This window comes from Pteropus vampyrus, unplaced genomic scaffold, assembly GCF_000151845.1.
Source record: "Pteropus vampyrus isolate Shadow unplaced genomic scaffold, Pvam_2.0 Scaffold55, whole genome shotgun sequence".
In the NCBI taxonomy this organism is placed as follows: Eukaryota; Metazoa; Chordata; class Mammalia; order Chiroptera; family Pteropodidae; genus Pteropus; species Pteropus vampyrus.
In genome coordinates, this window is record NW_011888836.1 from 6,366,230 (window position 1) to 6,388,597 (window position 22,368).

General features: G+C 36.9%; 1 protein-coding gene across 9 annotated transcripts in view; it reads right to left on the reverse strand.

The window, feature by feature from the left end:
- The window catches only part of GREB1L (growth regulation by estrogen in breast cancer 1 like), a 225,124-nt gene that overhangs the window by 165,126 nt on the left and 37,630 nt on the right, over positions 1-22,368 (reverse strand). For 2 of the 9 annotated variants that reach the window (XM_023530830.1, XM_023530823.1), the window contains exon 1: positions 9,911-9,931. The exons of 6 other annotated variants lie outside the window; for them this stretch is intronic. The gene's annotated coding sequence lies outside the window, so the exon portion shown is untranslated. Of the gene's footprint in view, positions 1-9,910; positions 9,932-22,368 lie in introns of those variants that run through there. One more of the 9 variants, XM_023530826.1, reaches the window with a different exon arrangement.

Below are 22,368 nucleotides of genomic sequence, written 5' to 3' on the forward strand. Positions count from 1 at the left end.
TTTTTAAGACAATTGCCCAAATCTATTTAACCAAAGGTCCCTTCTCCTGAAGAATATCCATTGAATATGTTGTATTGAATGTTAACATTAAGATTTGTGCTCAACTGAAATCTTCTATCTGTCCATAAAGATATCCTTAACATTCTACAAGATTCCCATCCAGAGAGATGAAAAGCACAAAAGAGGTCCTATTACAGGCTCAGGAGTCATGCTTGAGAATCACAGAGGTTACTGTACAGAACCAGGAGCTGGGAACTAAGAACAGAACATGCCAGGACCAGGCATCAGGCATAACCAGACAGGTTGGTGATTTTCTGCTTTCATATCAAGCTCCCAAGGCAGGAGACTACTAAGGACTACTGAGAGTCTACAGCATCCTGGGCTGTAGGGACACAGAAATCAGGCTGACACCTCCCTACTCAGTCCAGAACCACAAAGAATGGCGACAGGGGTTTTGAAACTTGGCAGTAGAGAGGTTTACGAAACTAGTGGTATTACCCAACAAAACAAAACAAATCAGAGAATGAAAGTCGCCTGCAGGCTCCAGAAGGCACTATGTGGTTCTGGTTCTAACACTCTAAAGATGAATAAAGCAAAGTCCATGCCCTTCATGAGCACATGAGCATCTCCCTACGGACTGATGATGATGATGATGATGATGATGATGGTGGTGGTGGTGGAGATACTCTTAATTAACCCATTGTTTAATGCTGGCAATTGTGTGAGGCTAGGATAGAGGGACTTCATCTTTGCTTGTTCTAGGATTATGAATTACAATTATATGAACAGCTAGAATGTTCTGTAAATATACAGTTAAAATAAAAATATATGACAGCAGGGATCAAATAGTGCTCCCCTTAGTATCTGCCTGAGATCCATACACTATGTCTGTTTTACAATAACTATTCAATAAATGTTGATTGAATACTGAATAAAGTAAAAGAGAAGCTTGTCTATCTCACATGATAGGTCCTCCAGAAGGCGCTAACTTCTTTTATTTTGTGCCTGTTCCATTGCCTATCCAGGTGATTACCTATACTTTGTCAAAAATAATTGATAGTACCCCAAATCCAAGAAATGATAACATTTGTATCAGAAAGTATCCCAACAGGAAACAGATGGCACATTCAAATTAGGATAATTTGTGGAGATTTATTTGAAAAGGACTGTTTGTAAAGATATGGACACAATGTAGGGGAACTACAAGGATACTGCTACACTTTGAGATTGGTGGCAGCAACAGTTACCATTCTTAGGGGAAACGAGATGAGAGGAAGGATTGATTACAGGAACCCAAAAGGAGAAAGTCTTATAGTGAAATGCCATGACCTTAGGTCGAGGGGCACAGGCAGCCCAAGGCAACCCTACAAGGAGGGAGCCAGGAGAATAATTAGCCTGACCTCACTCTCATCACTCCCTTGGATCTCTTACTGGGACTCTGCCATTGGCGGAAGTCAGAGGGCACAGGAGCTCTTGTGCAGTCCTCACAGGCAGCCTCCAAGGTGGACAGAGGGAGGGTAGAGAGGAGAGAAGAGTGGATCAGAAGGGGTGAAAGGAAGACATCCTTAACAATAGGTGATCACTATCCCTGAACTGGTTGTGTTTGGAAATCTTTAAGAGGCCAATTCATTACCGATTTATCTATGGTCTAAGGAGAAAGAATACTTTTAAACTCATTCTGTATTGATTAAAATCTGAGTATTAGGATTACCGTGTTAATTTAAAAAGAGGATTTCACCCAGGCCCAAAATCAAATCCAAATTAAAAGGAAAATTAAGTTGAAATAACAGAGAAACTGTGAACCTTAATGCTGCCAAACCTGAAGGTCAACCACAAATACGCCAACTCCCGACTCCTGGCTACAGGTGAAGCAGGTGGTTTTTCCCATCAGGGGAATTGATCAAAGGATTAATGTGCTGCTGCATATAAATAATATTCTCTATTGTTAGAGAATATTGCAGATCACAGTATTTGAGGGTTTGCCAGTGGAAGGACAGGTGTCCAAAAATCCTAAGGGGAAAATTACTACCATGCGCTAGAACACAGACAGTCGAAGACTGGGAAAATTATCAAGAAAGTCAGTGAGAAAAGCTCTTAACTTAGAAGGCTACTACTTTATGACCCTAAATATTCTTAAGAAAGGGGACAGAAAAATGTTATCCATCAAATGACAGAAAATAGCACAATGGAAGACTGGGAGGAAGAGGCTAAGAATTATTCTGGTGTGGCTTCAGAAGCAAAATAAACAAAAGTAAAACATCTTTATATCTTTTAATTTGGGGGAGTCTATGGCCTGTGGTCTATGGACATTTGTTATTAAATTACAGCAAAGAAAAAAGATCTTTTAGTTTTCTCCTGTTTTCCATCTTAATCATAGGCATACATCCAACTCAGTATACTTGATCTGCAGAGATTAACGGTCACAAAATAAGTATGTTAGTATTCATTATCTATATATTCACCAATTCCTGGAAAGTCATTATGTATTCAGAATCTTTACAGTTAAATTAACTGCTGTTTACCACACTCAGTCTGAATTTGATGTTTTCTTTGAGAGATGTATGCATGGTTACTGCCTGTTCAGTGCAAGCCGTTCGCATCATAATGAGTACTTACCACAATATCAGACTCTTATCTGCAAGGAGTACACTTTGTACTGTTGTTCAAGCATATAATATCACAACAAGTTACAAATAAAAGATATACACAACAGATAAATGATGACCAGTTTATAAGCACAGATACTGCAAGAGCAGAAACTGACTGATTATGATTGCCAATCCCTTTTGCCTTGTCACAAATTAATGGAATAACCAGAAGGTCCATTTCCTTTCTTTTGGGCCATTTAATTGTCATGAAAATTGGGCAGAAATGTTCTCATTAAAATATTATCTATATGGTTCAATAGTTTATAGTCTTTATGACCCAAATATTCTTATTAACTAATTCAACCATGAATGTTTAGCAAGCACCTACTGCACATATCAGACAATGTTACAGTAATTGGGATTACATCAGTAAACAAGACAGACAGAGTCCCTGCCCTCATGGAGTCTGCATTCTAGGAGAGATGGTAAATTGAAATAAATAGGTAAATAAATAGTTTATAAAGACAGTGGAATAAAATAAAAGAGGTAATGAGATGAAGAGTGACAGGGGAGGGAGGGCCATAATTGAGATGAGATATTCAGAGAAGGCCGTCTTGAGGAGTTGACATTTTAGGAAGAAGTCAACCCATGAAGATCTGGAGAAAGAGCATTTCAGGACAGAGAAGAGCTAACGTAAAAGCCCTGAGGTGGGACGAGCTAGGGATGCTTGAGGAAAGTAAGATGGTCAGTAAGTGAGAGGAAAATGATAGGAGATAAAGACAGCAGAGCTAGCCAGATAACAGGCCGTGCAGGGCCTTGTAGGGCAAGGAATTTGGATTTTGTTTTGAGTGTGATGGGAAGTTGCCGTGGGGTTTTGAGATGGAGAGAATCTGATCTTTACTTTAAAGGATCACTCTTGCTGTAAATGGAGAAGCCACTGTAGGAGGGAGAAGGTCACTGCAGTCATTCAAGTGGGAGAAGATAGTGGCTGAAACAATAGTGGAAAAATGGATGTAGGAAGAAGTGGACAGACTGGGGACCTCTTCTGGAGACAGGCCAGCTGACAGACCGAATGGGGGATGTGTTCAGGGAAAGAACAAAAACTTCTAGGTTTTTTATTTAAGCAACTACATATTATTAATTGAAAGAGGGAAGAAATGGAGAAAAGTAGGTATGAGGTAGGTAGAGTGGTTATGTGGGGGAATCAAGAGTTAGATTTTATACATGGTATATCTGAGATAACTATTAGATATCCAAATGGAGATAAAGGACACAATTGTATGTATGTATCTGGAGTTCTAGGGAAAGGTCGGATATATTTTTTTAAAATCCAAATGGAAAATATTATTAGAAAATATTTTCAAGAGAGGTTGGGACTGTGTCTTTAAATTTACTCTGTAGGCTATTGTGTCTCATGTACTGAAGTGCTAATAAAACAGGACAATGTGAAGTAGTAATCATAAAACCAAAAGCTGAATATCATCTTATATTTGTTTGCTTGATGCTCCTACCAACTTAGCTCCAGTATTCCTCCACCAAAAACCATACAACTGCCTATTACCTGTAGCAGAGAATTACCACAATCAGGAAAATAATAATACAGGCTTAGCTAATGAATATGTGAAATACTCCACTAATTCAGAACCAGATGCATTGGTTTGTTAGCTCAAGCCTGAACACAGCAGTGACTCACAGATATCTCTGAAGAGTCATGACAACTGCAGGAAAGATCTGTCAGTTCTGCTACATCAAAAGAAGAGTAAATTCTATGAGAAGCAACTGACTAAAAAGTGTTAATAATGCCTTTGGGTGGGATGTAGGGGGGTTGTAGGTCAACGGAATTTCATAGAAATGTTCATAGAAATATAAACACCTTCTGATGTGTTCCCCAACACATTCTGGGCTCCTGGTTGACTAGCTCTTTTACTCAACTACCTGAGTCATCAGTTCCTGAAAAAAAAGGGAGGCAAAAGGCATTTCAGCTCTCCAAAGAGGAACTCTGAAGTCCCAGAAAGTATTACTTTATACAATTAAATAGGTCAAATGAAAAGCAAACATGTTGAATTTAATAGACATGCAAATATCAAGAATTTTTACTAGGGCTAATGTCTTTACAGTAAGGTCTAAACCCACAAAACCCCTTTGTAAGGACAATAGGACAGGAAATGGCAAAGTCATAATCAGTGATCTTAGATCTTTTTGAAGTGCAAAGAAGCAAAGTAACAGCCTACAGGGTAAAACTAACATCACACCTTTGAATCAGTAAATGAAGACAGAAAATCATTAACAGCTAACCTATTCTTTAGTGAGAATTTCGAAACCAATTTTAAAGTCCCCGAAAATGTTATATTTATGCTTAATGGTTTAGGCCTTCTAAGAATTTATTTCCAATAAATTTCAGAATAAAAAAAAAAAACTCCCAAAGAACAATAATTTCCCATTTGGAAACTTCTCTTTCTACTTGTAGTTTAATTCTGGGGGATTATCTAGTGGTTTCTGTGTTAAGTCTGATAGATGGCAGTAACTGCAGCCAGGGGGTGAGAATGCAGTGTATGTATGCACACTTCGAGTTTTACCCAAAAAGTATCCATGTGAAGACCTAGACTTTAGGAACATGTTGCATTAAAAAGGCTTGGCAACTAGATTGAAAGTGACCATTAAACACCTCTGAATACAGAACTCCCACCTTCTTTGAAAAAGCATAATACAATTCATTCTTTATGACATCCTTTGGGGAGTGAGGTATGTTTCTTTCAATCATCTCCTCCTCCCAGAAAAACTGTACATATTAGATCTTAGTCTGCTGTTCCTTAGTGTCAAGTTATTTATTCCCACATATGGAGGAGAGAAGGTTAAAAGAAAAAGAAAAAAGGAAGAAAGTAAAAGGTCATCAATGTTCACTTTAATATGCCAGAGTCAAAAAGGGGCAAATGCTGTCAAAAGTTTATAGTCTTCCAGGACATCCATCCTCTCAGCCTCTCTTTTTCCAGTTTCCTCCACTTAGCTCTCCTTTGCTCTGTTCCCCTCCCTTTAGGAATCTCCTCCCAGTCCCAGTTTCTATGCCACCAATGGTCACATCATGCAAAAGCAGGCCAAAAATTAAATTATGGATATGTTTTAATGGTCTTAATAGATTAATGTACCATATTAGAATTGGTCATTTTAAAGATTGGTAATTAGTTTGCACCAAGCTAAATTAGTATTCAAAATCAGTGATTCCTCATTTGACAAAATTTTTTTAAAAGATGTTTTGTTCTTTCCAATCAGATATCACAGATACCATTTGCTAAAAGGGACAGTGGTCTCTCAGGGCAATCGGCTAGGAACTAAAAGATTCTGTGTCAAAGGAAAGCCTCTGGGAGGGAGTTTTGTAGGATTCCCTTCCAGGATACTAGCATCCTCAAGTAAAGCCAAGGATTCTTCCTATTAAGTTCTACAAAGCAAACAAAATAATCTGTTGTCACCCTCACTCCAACAACGCAGGTAGATAAGGGAGGTCAAAATTCCTTTAAGAACCAATGAAATAAGTGGCAAATCATCTCAGTTACCCTGAATGATTCTAAGACAATCTGCAAGAAAATTTAGATTGTCTTTTGCAAATATCAAATGCCAGCAAAATGGAGAGCATCATGCGTACTGAATTAAACACAGGCCTTACATTCCAAACGTGGAGACGACACAGGAAAGACTCAAACTTCCTTTAGGCATACATTAGGCATGGCTAGATCTTGTGTAACCCTTACAATGCCAGCAAGGACTTCCTGAAAATAAGTAGAGAATCCTTTTTTAAGAGTAGGAGCCTAATTGTAAATGAATGAGACTTTATTCAGACAAGCAACCTTCTTCCTCCCTGCTCAGGAGTGCTGTGTGTTCCGGGGGTAGGGGGTTCATAGGAGGTAGCATTTCAAGAAGAGATGTTGAGAAAGGACGAAAAATAAGATAATAGGAGAAACATAGCAGTGAAAGAAGTTTTCCATACTGGTTTTAGATAATGTCTGGCATGTGGATAGACATACCAGTTGAAAATATGTTCCATTCTTTCTGCTTATTTTGGGCTGATTTTATTGAACAAAACAACATAATTACATCAAAGCATCTGTAAAGATAAAATCTAAGGACTTCTCAAAACAGGAGAATGTTTGGAGAGGGAGAAGGGAAGAGGAAGAGGCAACATAAGTTAGAGCAGGATAAAATAGTTACAAAACTGGCTTTTGAACAAAAAAAATGGGAGAATAAAACATTTGAGTGTTTTCATTGATACAATTTCTTCCTAAATCAATTAAAACATTGGCTTATGATGGATTTACACCACAGTGAAACTCTTGACAACTTCAAAATCAACTTCATGTTTGAGTTCCATTCTTTCAGGTGATGAATAGTGGGAAATCAGTGAAAGAATGTCACTTGAAGTCAGTCATTTATCATGAACCAAAATGGCTAAGTGCCCCATAAACTGCAATGATCCATTTCCTATTAGCATCACACAACAGAAGGCAGCCTCATCTGCATTAACAAGTTTTATGACCTCTGTAGGTACAGAGGCTAATGTTAGGAAATGGGTTATTTTTGTTCTGTTATAAAAGTTCATTATTACACCATAAAAAATTCTTTAAGAATACAAACTACTGATCGATTCATTAAGGAATTCTTTCAAAAGGTTTTCCCCATTTTAGAATTTTTTTAAAATATTAATTCTTGGCAAAGAAATCTCACTCTTTTTGGTCAAGCTCTAGCTGGTTTTCTGTATGTAATACACACTTCTTTTACCAAGTCAAATATCACAACAGACTGTACAATCAAAATAATTCCCCATTTCCCCCCACCCCCAAATTTAGGTGACACTGACCATTTTTCAGTGTCTCAAGTTTCAAAATATAAATATGCCTTTTGAATTTGGGCAAACTCTAGTTTTCCTAACTTTAAGAAAAGGCATGAAAATAGCATGTCATGAAACTAAGTAAAATTGTTAAAGCATTTAAGTTCTATAAATTTCCCATAAAATACAAACAGTTCAAACATGTTAGTGGGTCACATCCAGATGACTGGTGACACTCTTGACTACAAACATGGCTAGTAGTTACCTTCCTACAACAAATGGTATCATTTCCAAACAGAAAGAAAAAGGAAAAAGAAACCCAAATGGCAAGATGAGAAAAGCAACTAAGGAAAATGGGCACCATATAAAAAGATTAGGAAAACAGAAATTATACTTCTATCATTTTTTTTTAAAAAAACCTCCTCCTTTAAAATTAATCACTGAAAACACAAAAATATTCTAATATTTATCTGATAGTATTATTTCAGCTTAATTTTAAACTACAAAATGTAGTTTAAACTACACACTATATTTTTACTGTTATTTTTGATGACTCTCCCCTTGGCCCCTCCATTTTTTTTTCTAGAAGAAACATCAACAAACTTGGAAGACAAAAAAGTATATGGTAAACTATTTTTAATTGTTTTCATTCAATTATGAGCACCCCTGAAGACAGCTATTTTATAAAGTCACAAATTCCCAGGGGAGACAAAGAAGAATTATATGTGGTCCATGTCCTCTAGGAGCCTATATTCTTTTTAGGAAGATAGAGCATTCATTAATAAGAAAAATAAAATAAAGCTTAAATGAGTTATTAGAAAATAACTATACATCACAGTAGTTTTCAAATGTTAAGACTAAAAAAATACTTGTTGACTCATTAAAGAAAATTTTGGGAAATAGAGAACAAACTGAATTGGGGCAACAAGCGAAGAATTCACGGACACGGACCACTTAATCTTGGCCTTGAAGAATAAGCAATTTAGCATCCCAATAATTTCAACTTTTTTTTTTTCAAAATGAAATAATCTCCCAGAATATACGGGTTCCCTTATGAGGGTTGTCCCAACTAGAATGTATTGTTCTGAGTCCCCCACAACAGCAAGCCTTTCATACTTGGACTTTTAACCTCTCTGCTTCCTGAAATTCTCCCTGGCTGCCTATTCACCAAATGATGACCATCATTGTTTTCCTTTCTCCTTTGAAATCACTAATAACCCTCAAATTAGATGATCCCACCCACCAAGAACTAGGAAATCCTGCAGAGTGAGGGCTGAATGTTTATGACCTTATTTATGCCAAGTTGATTTTAATCATCGAAACTTTTCTGACTCTGAAAGAATATCACACAAAGATAAACTAAAACAAAATGAAAAGTAACAAGGTGTCTTCAAAAAGGTACAAAGGAATCTTCTGTAATTCCTTCTAAGCTCTGCTCTGAAGATCTGGGGAAGTGTGGGATCCTTAAGTATGATCATGCTCTTTACTCTTGCTGTCTTTCACCTTATGTGAATTACTGCGACTGTCCTCTAACATGTCTTGAAGACACTAGAACACCCCTCACCCAGTCCATTCTATATACCTCTGTAAGGACAATCTTCCTAGACTACAACATGATACACATAATACCCTCTGATCAAAAATCTTCAGGGGATCTCTGCTACTGACAGAGTGCAATCCAACTCTAGCTGGTATTTCCCTCAATGTACCTAGAGAAAAACACGAGAATACTTGTGGAGCATATACAGACAACCAGGAGACTCCTTGCTGACAAGAACTACAGAAAAAGCATCCCTAATGGCTCGAGAGGAAAGCAATACCACAACTCACCTGTAACTCATTCCTAGCCCAACACAGAGCTGGAAAACACTGGTTAAGTAATCTGCCCTCTTCAACCTCATTTCTCATTTTTTCTCTACTGCAGTATACGGGCCACAAGAAAGTCTGTAAAAGGCAAATTCTGATTCTGGAGATTCAGCATTTCTAATAAGCTTCCAGATGGGGCCAGCACTGCTAGTCTGAGGACCACATTCTGAGCAAGGAGACCCTATTGCAATGGTCCTCCACCATGGCTGTACATTTAAATCACCTGTGAAATTTAAAAAGTCTGGATGCCCAGGCTATACCTCAATTCAACAAGAATCTTTAGGGGAATTGTTTTTAAAGCTCCCTAAGTGACTTTAATGTAGTAGCCAAAGTTGTATTTTCTCCTTCAGCCAAACCATTCTCTCATTATTCCCTCTACCCCGTACTTCTGCCCAGGCAGTGTTCCACGCATACACTGCCACTTCTCTGCTGCTAAGTCCTGCCCTCCTTGTAAGACCTGATACCAGTATTCCCTCTGTGAAGATGTCTCCAATCTTAGCTATTGGCTACATTCTCAGACTTTCTAGTACTGATTCTCTGTCTCGCACTAGCAGTGGAGGGTACATCCCTTGAAGCTGGTGCTGTTTATTATACTTCATACTATCAAGGCTTGGCAAGTATGTACAAATGTTAGAAGTACCTTGTTACGACTCTGAGATGGACAATTGTGGGAAATTCAGCAAATAACAAGCGAGTTCTTTCAAGTCTGAAAAGAAAAACAACAACAATAAAACATCTTCACAGAGCACAAGTACATTCTCAGCCAGGAAGGGGTATTTTCAGGACTTGATCATGCTTGCCAGATAGGTACAGAGTCTAGTTCCTCTTAGTTAAGAAAAGTAAAGCCTCTATCCAGTCACTAAGATTTGCTCTTAGGAAAGGGCAAAAAGGAAGAAGTCGGACCCCGTAAGAAATGGAGAGGCTCAAATAACAAGCCATTCCCTACCACACAGAAGCAAGAATTTTCTGGGCATGATAGTCACAGAAGCCCATTCAAATGGAGAATGAATGGACTGTACTCCAATTTAACTAAATCCCTAACCACTTCTTTTGATAAAAAAGGTTCCCAGTGTCATAAATATACAGAAAAAGAAGGGAAACTGTCATTACAGCTATTTTCAAAAACCTGAGTTCACGAAATGCTTAGTTAACAGAATAGACTATCTTATATCAGTCTTTTAGCTGGAAAACATTTTCAATATGAAATCAGAAGATTAAAAAAAAAAAACAACTAGAAGACTTCAAGTTTTCAGAATAAAGCATAGAAGACACCTAGAAAAATCCATCACAATTTCAAACTGAGAAAAATTTAAATCAGGAGATGTAGAGTCATTGATGAAAAGACTGATCTCTAAAGTCAAATAGGTCTCAATTAAAATCCTACCTCTCTTGACCAAATGTGCATCATAACAATTTATGTATGTATTTTAAATGATAAATGTGGTAGTTCCTCAAACAATATATACTTCACATTAATTATTTTCAATTTACTCAATTAGGCCTTTACCATAAGAGCCATGTCATATAGTGGTAATATTATAGTAATCTACACTTTTACCCTATTAAGGCACACACCTTTTCTGTAACTTGGATTCATGTTTTTAATATCTCAGTACTTATGCACATTATGACTTTTGCCTAGAATGAACCCACTCAACTTCCACCCCTCCTCCTCTTATTTTGTTTTAAAGTCTCACTTCCATGCTACTTCCTCTCCTCTGGTTGTTTTCTTTGTCACCTCTACCACCAGTGGCTTCCAGAGTACTCTACAGGGACCTGTATTAGGGTACACCTCACACCCTGAATTGTGAGCACTTGTATTTCTTTCTCTCATTTGTGAACTTCTAGAGCCGTGCTGTCCAACATGATAGTCATTAGCCTCATGTGCCACTATTAATATTTAAATTATTTAGAAATTAAAATTAAAATTCAGTTCCTCAGTCCCATGAGGAACATATTAAGTGCACAGGAGCACATGTGTGAACTACATAAATGTCTAACCAATGTACTGTATACTTGAAACTAGTAATTTTTTTTTAAAAAAGCACATGTGGCTAGGACTACTGTATTGGACAGCACAGAATATTGTCATCATCACATCTCTTGAATAGCACTGTTCAATCTCTTGGGTGGGGACCATGTCTTGTTCATTCCTAGAACTTAGCACTCACTATAATGAGTTTGTAAATAAATGACGATATCCACAAACACAGGCGTGTTTACACATACTTTTTGCTGAATGAGAAAGAATTATTCATTAATATTTAAACTTGAAAGAAAAACTAAAAATCCAAGAACATATTTATGAAATGATCAAGATCATATTCCAACCTCTGGCAAAACTCATTTGAGTATGCACTGGAATACGAAATGTATATTTTAATAATTAAAACTGTGTAAACAACAGTTTACATACATACAAAAAAAACTTACAAGAGGAAATACAGAAAATCTATGCAAAATACCTAGCATGAAGGCCATCACAACACAGGCAATGAATGTAGGGTACTTAATCATATAAGCGAGTTGAGAAGTCCCATTCCTTGTCTTCTGATAATTCGGTTATTCTGTTAGAAGACCATTAAGATTTTATATTAAGGAATATCACCAAAATGGGTGAATAGTCAGTCTTATATAGTAGTTTGGGTATGTCTTACTTGCCTAGTTCCACCAAGTCTACTTGCTCCTTAATCTCAGAACCAGAGCATATCCCTCTCATGTGAGAGCATGAAAATCAGCTCGCTGATGTCTCTAACAGACGCAGGCAAGGCCGGCCACACAGCCAACAGAAAACAACATTTCCCCCAAGGCCAAAACAAAGTTGCAAAATCACTCCTTTTGTGACAGGAATGCTGCTTTCTTCCCAATGACTTCCCCAGCCTGTCTCTGTGCCTCCCCCATTCTGAACACAGATTCCCAAGATGCCTAATTACTAACTGGCCCCTCCTTCACTGATGCCACCCAGTCCAATGTCAGCCACCTCTTCCCCAGTCTCTCCTTAGAATCATTCAGCACTAGTCCAAATCCTACAAAAAGACCTTTATCTTGCTGGATGTTCCACAGGCCCCCTGCCGTGCTCTCTCCTTTGCTGCATCAAGTTACCAAACCCATCCATGATCACAGTAGTGTTCTCACAGCCTTTCTCTGTGACCAGACTTCAGGACCTATCCCATAACAGCATTCATTTCACTCCATAAAATTTTCCATAGCAGAAAGTAACAGAATGTCTTTTGCTCACCTGATTTTTGATCCAGAACCATGTTTCCCAATTCAGCCATAAAAAAGGATGAAGCAACTGATAATGTTCCAATGTGGATGAACCTTAACATTACGCTCAGTGAAAGAAGTCAGACACAAAAGACTACATCTTCTATAACTGTTTATATGAAGTGTCCAGAATAGGCAGATCCACAGAGCTAGAAAATATTAGTGGTTGCCAGAGGCTGGTCGGGGGTGGGAATGGAGAGTAACTACTATAGGGTGCCAGGTTTCTTTTGGGGGTGATGAAATGTTCTACATAGTGGTTATGGTTATACAACCTTGTGAATATATGAAAGACCATTGAACCGTATACTTTAAAAGAGTGAATTTTATGGTAAGTAAATTATATCTTAATTTTAAAAAAAACCTAAGTTTCTGCATTTGGGAGTACAGTTTTCTGTACAAGTTTCAGAGCCATCAAAGGAAAACAGCCTCTTAAAGGAAGTTGGTTAAACTACTTCGAATAGAGTTATGTAATTGATCCCAGTAGCACCTAACAGTTTCCCAAATAAATTATTTTATCTTGTCTTTAATCATAGTGATCTCTAATTTGTTTCCTTCTCATTCTGTTGCTTTCACCTTTTTCTCTAAAGCCCGTAAGTTCTGTCTTTGAAATTTTACCATAAAAGTGCCTTAGCAAATAATTTAACTCTTCAAATGTTCTACAGTTAAAACCTATGTACAAATATAACTTTACTTGTTAACTTGTCTCTACCTTACCAAAAAATACATATCCTAAGATGGTGTTGGGCATAGAAGGGTTAAACAGGGATGCCCAGGAGCTGTTGGTACTGGAGCAGGTCTAATGGAGACAAACAGGATATATTATGAGTCTATGCCATGGGGGAGCCACTTTCAACCGGAATTACAAATAGGAAATGGCACTTCCCTCAGAAATGGCTTAAAACACCCCTCCTATTGCTACAGTGCACAAAGCACATTCATCTTGCAGAGAAAAAAGGCATCTAACCAAGAAACCACTGAAAAGAAAGAGGCACAGAATGGCAGCCCCATTAACTGACAATGTGGACAACTAGCACTGGGCAAAGTACTTCATTGGAAGGATAGACTTCTCTAGAATATGGTGTGGGAGAATGGCATTTGAGACTGCATTGAGCAAGTGAATCAGTAAAAAACAAACAAACAAACAAACAAAAACGACTTGTAATTAAGACTCTCAAGGGGCAGACATCCCCACACAGACTTGTGGGTTGGCGATATGAGATGCAAAGAGAGTTCAGCCCAGATCATAATAGAGAATGTTCACTGGCCACTCAGTAAGGGCTTTTATCAGCTTCTCAGAGAAGAATTTGAAAGTAATATCATAATCTATCCTGTATACTTTACAGTTCATATTACAGAATTATTCAGAGTAAACTATGTAGACCAATGATACTTTACAGTGTGGGTTTTGTTATTCTTAACAAAATTTCTAGCCTTTTAGTGTCATTACACAGAGATGACTGTATCCATGGGGTGTGGTAATGGCTTCACAGCCCCCAGAAATTCCACTACCCACTCCTCATCCCTCAAAGTAATTTAAAGTAATCTATACTTAATATATTCTCTTTCTTTAAGGTTTTAGTCCCCAGTTTGAAATGCATGAATTCAGCCTTATAAGGAAAGACCAGGGGACCTACGACACCTACTTCAAAGTTTTGTACGAGTTTGATTGATTCATAATTTCAGCATGCTGTTTAATTCAAAGTCATCATGTTCACATTATCCTCAAGTAATCTGGGTTCCTCCCATCTTCTTTCTTTTAGCGGCATAAAGGAATAAAGAAGAATAAAAATGATATGGGCTGTTTCTCACCCTGCATTCATTCACTCAATGAACATGGAGTATCAGGTACTGCAGCAGGTGCTGTGAACACAAAAGAGAAAAAGTACTTATTCTGTAGTGGTGAAACAGAAATGTACCCAACAGGGAAATGTCCCTGATGTCCCTTACATGGAGGTGACAGTGAGTTAAAGAAGGCTTCACCACAGAGATAATACTGGAGCTGAATTGAGCCAGGCTGTTCTCAGGCAAACAGGTCAGGCAGAGCAGGGGCAGGGAGCACATTACAGGGGACAGTGTGTGCGAAGTCACTCAGATGTGAGAATGCTTGAGTTTCAGGAACAATGGGGTGTAGCTAGGGCACAGCCTGGGGAGGTGGGCGAGGAGATGAAACAGGGACAGATTATGATGTGTGGTCACCTGGCTGAAGAATATTGGCCTAGAAATCACTTTTAGTTAGTAACATCAGTGGAATGATTTAAAAAAGTAGTTGTTTAGTGAATAAATTGCTTGGCTGAAAAAAAATTCCGACAGCAGGACAAATATTGCTCATTATAAAGTACTTTCGAAAGGGAAAGTCTTTGTGTATAAATGACAGGTAATAATGTCTCTTGTACAGGTCTGCTAAGCATTACTCGCCTTGATCCTACAGTAAAGCTTCACCATAAACTTGAGATGTTCTACTTTAAATAAACTTAAAAAAAAATCCAAATCATGACTTAGAAAAGGAAAATGGAGCCATCTGTCCAGTAGTTAAGGATTAGATAAGCATTTATATAAGCTATAATTTTTTAAGTAACATTTATATTAGATCATGTTGTGATATCAAGATAAAACTGTTTTAAATACCAAAAGATGACTCATCCATTTCATACAAAATACGAGCAACCTATGTGAAAAATAAAGGCTAAAAAAACTTTATCCTTGAAAGGCATATGGTACTACAATTAGTATTCGCTGAAGCCTCCTCACTCCCTTTTTTGGCTACATCTGGAAGGTAATTAAAATGATCCACTTGGAACTTAAATGAAGAGGTAGGATAGGGAACGCGGGTTCAACCCAGAAGCCCAAAAGCAGCACAGCATTTGTCAGCAATCTCAAAGACAGCAGTAAGTCACTAGTGAACTCTTAGAACCTGTTTCAGTCACTGTAGCCAGTGAGTTGTTGGTTCTGAATAAAGTAGCTCTGATAGAGCACTTTTGCATTTTCTACAAACACTATGCATTGTCAACAAGAAAACATCCATGCCTTCATAATCCTGGAGGTAATTAGTAGCAACCAAGAATGTATCCTGTTGCTATGGCATACTACCATCAACTTTCACCCATGGACAAACATATTCAATTCTGATTTAATGGTCTAGATAAAGTAGAAAATAATCCAGGTTATCTCAGTGACGTACTTTTATCATCTGGATAAATATGGATTATTCCCCTTTCTATGCTAAATCAAGCCTAATTGAATGCAAAGTAATCAACCTGCACAAAATTATTTAAGCCAATATAAGCAAAATGGTAATTTACATTCTATTCAAATAGGTACATATATTAAGGTCAAGACTAAAAAGCATATTTTACTGAAGCTCCCTTCTGGGATATCTTTACCGTTGTACTTTAGGAAAAGAGAGGAAAAGAGAGATGGCTGTTAGTAGTGTCCTTTCAGTAAATCACAGTCCCCTCAATGTACAATTGGGTAGCGCAATCTCAAGAGTGTGATGCACAATCTTTGTCTTCTTGTTCTCAGCCCTGGGAGAGTGAACAAGGAGAGTGAATAAGAAAGGCAAAGAAAGCATGGTAGTCTTACGAAATTCTATGCCACTTGTTTCAATTCCTGCATTAAGAAGAAGTCACCACAAGCTAAGTCTACACCAGTCAATTATGGTGACACACACTAAGCGATAAAATGAGTAATTTCTAAAAACAAGGCAAACTCTTTAAATCAGGAGCTGTCCCCAAACTCCTGGCCAGGCATGAGTTGGGAATGGAAGGTAGAAGTCTAGAAAGAAAAGGGCCTATATCCATTGCCCTCTGAAAGAAAGAACAACAAGAGAGGTGGGAGCGACTGCCTTCTATTTGGGAAGTATATCTCTCTTCTAACATCTCTGACTTCTTGTTCTCATGCTATCACATGGCCCTCGCCATCCTCATTACCTCAGTCTTGGGACACACAGTATATGGGTATGTGATGTGTGTGTGTTCTATTTAATTAGAACCTGCTTGACATAGCTATCATTGCACTGTTACAGATAAGCTGAGTTTGACTGTTTCCTCATTTGAAAATGGGGATAGTAATGTCTACTTCACATGGTTGCTACAATGTATAACTTAAAGGAAATCACTTTATAAGCTGTAAAGCATTGTCTCAAATATTATTTATGAGTATAACAATGTCTTGAAACAGACATTTCATCACTACCTTATTGGCATTATGCTTTATCAGCCTCCCAAAGTATATATTACAAAGTTAAACAGAGCATTTCTCTATCCACCAGCTATTTTTGACTACTGAAAAGCAACTGCATTGCATTATTATTGTTCATTTACATAAGTGCTATAATATTTACTGACCACAATGCAGCTTCTTAAACACTACCCAAAGTCCTATTGTATAATGTAATTCTCTCTGCTGAAGTCAAGACAGGTACTATGTCACACAGAGAATGTCAGAAAAGTAGAAGCGAGCTGCTTTTCTTAAATATAACCTCCTACATATCCTCAGAGTTTATCTAAAAATTGAAACTATACAAAAGCTCTTAGTGTTATAAAAGGGATGTTTTTAGCTCAGCTCTCAAAAATCTAGATGAGTGCTCAGAGACAATAAAAATAATATTTAATATGAAAAGCAGCCTTTTCATTTTTATTTAATGTTGAAAAGGAAGAAATAACACCATTGGCATTATTTGAAGCTGAGCTGCCACCATTCATTATCATGCAGTGCTGCCTGGTCAGCCCAGAAGAGTGGTACTTGGTCCAAAAGCAACGACCCAGCCACAGCCCTGCAGTGGCACCAACACGTTCGCTGAAGAAATAAGGGACTCATAGAACTTCCTTCCACAGAGAGACATACACCCATTCCCCCCACAGCTCTTTTTTTTTTTTTCTGGATAGTCTTCTCGGACATTGGGGAAAAATTCCTTAAGGACTATTTTCAACTAACAATGCAAAATGTCTTACATACCAAAAAAAAAAAAGCAATAATATTAAACTGACTTTTAGTAAGTTAAAGTAACTTTTAACTTATTTAATGCAGATAGGTTTAAATTGATTTTGAGATTCTTTTCCTCTTATCACAGTGTGCAAAAACCTATTACAGGTTTTTCCATCAAATAAAAAAATGGTAACTTTTGACTCTCATGCTCAGTACAGAAATATATTTAAGTGCAATGTTTCCCTTGTTAAAAGGTAGGAGTGAGACAAAAGATATTTGGCTGCTGCAGGAAATAAAAACATTGGGTCTGTGGTTTAAATTAAACTTCATTTTTAGCAACATGTAAGGAAAATAGATAATTTCGATGAAGAACAGATGACAAACTGAATCTCAATGTATAATAATAGACAATTACAAATATTTGGGTCATTTACTAGGGAATATGTATTTTGAATGCAACGAACATTGTACTCCATTTTAACAAAAGACTCTCCCTCTTCCTAAAGAGTTACTATTTAACATTTACAGAGTGCCAATAGTGTGGTGGAGTGTGCAGTTCTTTAAAACAATCTAGATAAATTCTTCTTTGAAATTCCGGTGGGAAAAAAATTGCATGTTTGACTAATTACATGCTCTATACTATTTTTTTTTCTAATTCTTAAACAAATTAAAAAACTCACATCAAAAAAAGTTTCATACAATTAAATTTTAGTGTCAACTCATTTGGAAAACCATGGCACCAACAAGACTTAAAACAATCTAGATAAAATACTTTATCATATGCAATGGAGACATTATAGAACTATATGATTAGAATTAGATTTATAAAATGCCACTTAAAAATTTGAATTGAGAATCTCTGGCCCAGTGTTGGCATCTACCCTAGGTTTAATCCACTTCATGGGGTTATGCTGCTCCAGCCAAGACTATAACCCTCAGAACTTGTCTCCTATTAAGCCATTTCATCTCTTTCATTCAAGGTCAAATCTCTAAAAAAATTAGACAAAAATGAGTTGAAGGGCCGAGAAGCATGGTAAACAGGCTATTTGGCATCCAAGGACAGTGATAATTCTCAAGTCGATGGCCCAAAATACTAAGCAAGATTTGCTCAAACTGCTATATTTAGACACTTATTTAAGAGCCTAATAAATCTGGGTTCTGGGTCACACATTTCGCCCATCTGAAAATCATGTGACTTTGGGGCAAGCTATTCAACTTCTTGGAGACTGTTTCCTCATCTGAAAAAATAAGGTTAATAATACCACCACACAGGATTGCTATAAAGATTAAGTGAGATAGCGTATGCAAAATGCTTAGTTCCATCATTAGTGCATATATGGGCTCAGCAAATATTTCTGCTGATATTCTATTTGCAATTCCAGTCTCAGATTTGTTTAGGTATTTATTGTACATCTTTTGCCTGAACTCACGTCTTCTTTCTTGAAAGTTTCACTGTTTTGTTTTATCCCTACAATCAATCTTAAACATGAAAATTACTTCCAAAGGAACCATTTCAACTACATTACAGTTTTCTCCTTCCTGCTCATCTTTTCACCCTATAAAATAAAGAATGGGATCAATTTTCAGCCTGGTCTCCCTTTAAGACATAAGCATCTTTCTCCCATTACCCCTGAGAATTCATTCTAGTCAAACAGATCTCCTACTCAACTCCAGGGACAGGTGTTCCAAGCTCCTGTTTGGGCATATCAGGACAGTCCACCCTCTAAACCAGTGCTACTCAAAGCGTGGTCCATGGACTAGAAATGGCCCCTGATTAGAAAAATACAGAACGACAATTTGACAAAGTAATATTTGTCTGAAAATTCAATTTTTGTTGAATCCAATATTTAAAAATTGTGAGTTATATTTTGTGTGTCTTTTAAATTTTTTCTAGTTATTCATGCTTATTGTATTTTTCAAAATTATTAGTCTACTTGAATTGGGAAGAAAAAGTAGTGCCTCATCATGGACAATTTGAGAAGCACTACTGTGACACACTGTCTTGCTCTCTTAAATGCTATCTTCCTAGGCTCCTAGAGCACAGCTAATCTGCCCAAATGAAGGGTTCCAAGTAATCTGACCACTGAAGGCAATACTACACTGTAAAGAACCCACTCTACTGCAGAAACAAATACAGTCATCTATTACAAACATGTATGAGCTGTAATTTTGCCTACTGGAATCTTGCTAGATGACAACTTACTATGGCACGAAATTTAATACATAGAGTTAATCCACTGTGGGCCCCTTCCAGGCATTCTCTGTTTTTATTCACTGATTTAATATGATGCTTTAGTTAGACATTAACTTCAGGAAGGTGTGCTAAAAGCATAAAAAGAAAATATTTAAATAAGTGAACACTGAGTACAACATTAGGAAGAAGTTCTAGTTGGTTTGTTCTTTTATCAGTAGTATAGATTCACTAACATTATCTCCTTATCTGTAAGAAAACTTTTACCAGTGCCTTCTATGTGAATTATAAACTTCAGTGTCCATTTACAGAGCCAGGTATAGTAAGCTTCTATTGGAGATTCTTGATGAGCTATCCCAGTCAAGTGCACAAAAATGGCCATATATTAAAGTGGGTAACTGGACAAGTTCCTTCTATTTTGATCCAGAAATTTAATTTAACACACATATTTAAACATCCACTATGTTCAAAGAACTATAAGAGGAGGTGAGGGTGTACAAAGATTAACGACATGCAGTACCTGGACTCCAGGGACTTACAACCTAGATGGGGAGTAACATAAGTCAACGAGTAACTATTACACGAAGTGACATCTAGCAAGTGTTGTGAAAGATTTCTAAACCTGTTTATATAGAAGTTCAAAGCAGATCTCACATCTAGCTGAGAGGGTCTGGACAGGTTTTGTGAAATCATGCACATGTGAGGGAAGCTTATGAGGATGGATAAGACATCAACAGCTAATAGAATGAGGGGAAGGATGAGGGGGAGAATGAAGAAATGAGCATGAGATTAGTTACACACACATGCACACAAACTTAGTTTATTGCCTATAAACATGCTCCTCCAAGTCTATGACAACTGTATCAAAAACTATTATATCATTTGTAAAAGTTGTAAACTGTTAAGAAAATCCATTCCCTCCTCATTGTATTGTATTACATTTTGTGACTGTTAACTCAAAAAGTGAATGTAAGAAATAAAATTTCTAACATTAGGAAAAGAAAGTCCACTCAAAGTTTTTAGTTTACATTTATAATATTAATGAGGTTCTTTAATTATAAAATATTAATATCAACTTCTTCAAGTTGGTCAGAGGTACACAAGCCAGAGGCATAGTCTTGAGTGAGAGGTGACAAACCAGAAGAGAACATGTAAGTCATCTAGAAATTCTCAGACTTGGGTAGGGGCCTGGACTGGATCACAGATTTAGCTGGTATTAAAAGGAGAGGACTCTTACTGCAAGCTGAAGAACATGTGGACAATCAGGTCACAATAAAATAAACCTACACATATAATCTCTACTGACACTTCATCTCAGCAGACTTCCCCAATTCTCCTGTATCTGTTCACTCCTAACTGGCTGCAAGTCATAAGTATCCCAGTCTACCAAGACCAAAAAATTAAATTTTAAAAATATTTGAAAAAAAAATATTCCAACATGCTCCATTTGCTTGGAGCTTAGAAATGATAGTTTTTTCCATTAAAGTTTTCTTACATATCATAAGTATCCCTCTTATTTCCTATGTTTTAACCTATCAAACATCTGTCAACATAGTTGGAAGAAAGTGGGCTTTTGAGAAACAAATACATGCATTTTTCCTGAAGTGCAGATCATACATGAGACAGTAGTGGGAGATGAAGCTGATGCATGAAGGACTCAGAGAATCAATCTAGATGCAAAAAGGCCTTGGACTATAATTGTTATTGTAATGGGTAATATTTAGTGAAGGCTAACTGGGTGCTTCACTTGGATTCTTTCATTTAATCTTCACAACATCTGATGACATTAATACACTTATTAACCCCATTTTACATAAGAGGAAATTGATGTAGAGAAAAACACACTCAATCTCTAATATTTATATAAATAGGCTTCTCCTATCCTCTCAGGACTAAGGGCAATAATAACTGTGTTGTCTGGAAGAAGACTTAGAAAGGATTAATAAGATTAATAAGATGCCATTTTGGTGCCCTAAGCAACCACACAAGGCCTTGAGACCTACAAATTCAATGCAATCCCTTCAAAATCCCAGCTGTATTTTAGCAGAAGTTGACACACTGATCCTAAAATTCATACAGAAATTCAAGGAACTAAAAATGGCCAAAACAATCTTCAAAAAAAACAAAGTTGGAGGAGTCACACTTCCAATTTCAAAACTTAATCCAAAGCTACAGTAATCAAGACTGTGTGCTACTGGCATAAAAACAGATATATAGGTCAATGAAATACAATTAAGGGTCCAAGAAAAAAACCTTACCTTTATGGTCAATTGATTTTTGATAAAGATGCCTAGATAATTCAATTGGGAAAGAAGAATCTTTTCAATAAATGGTGCTAAAACAACTAGATATCCACATGCAAAGAACGAAGGTGGACCCCTATCTTATACTATACATAAAAAATAAACTCCAAATGGATCATAGACCTAAATATAAGAGCTAAAACTATGAACTCTTAGAGGAAAACATAAGTGTAAATTTCTGTGATTTGGATTAGGCAATGGTTTTTTAGTCATAACACTAAAAGCACATATAACAAAATAAAAAACATATAAACTGGACATCATCAAAATTAAAAATTTCTATTCCTTAAAGAATACCATCAAGGAAATAAAAAGATAGCCCACAGAATGGGAGAAAACATTTGCAAATCATATATGTGAGAAAGGCCCTGTATCTAAAATATGTAAAGAATTCTTACAACTCAACAATAAAAA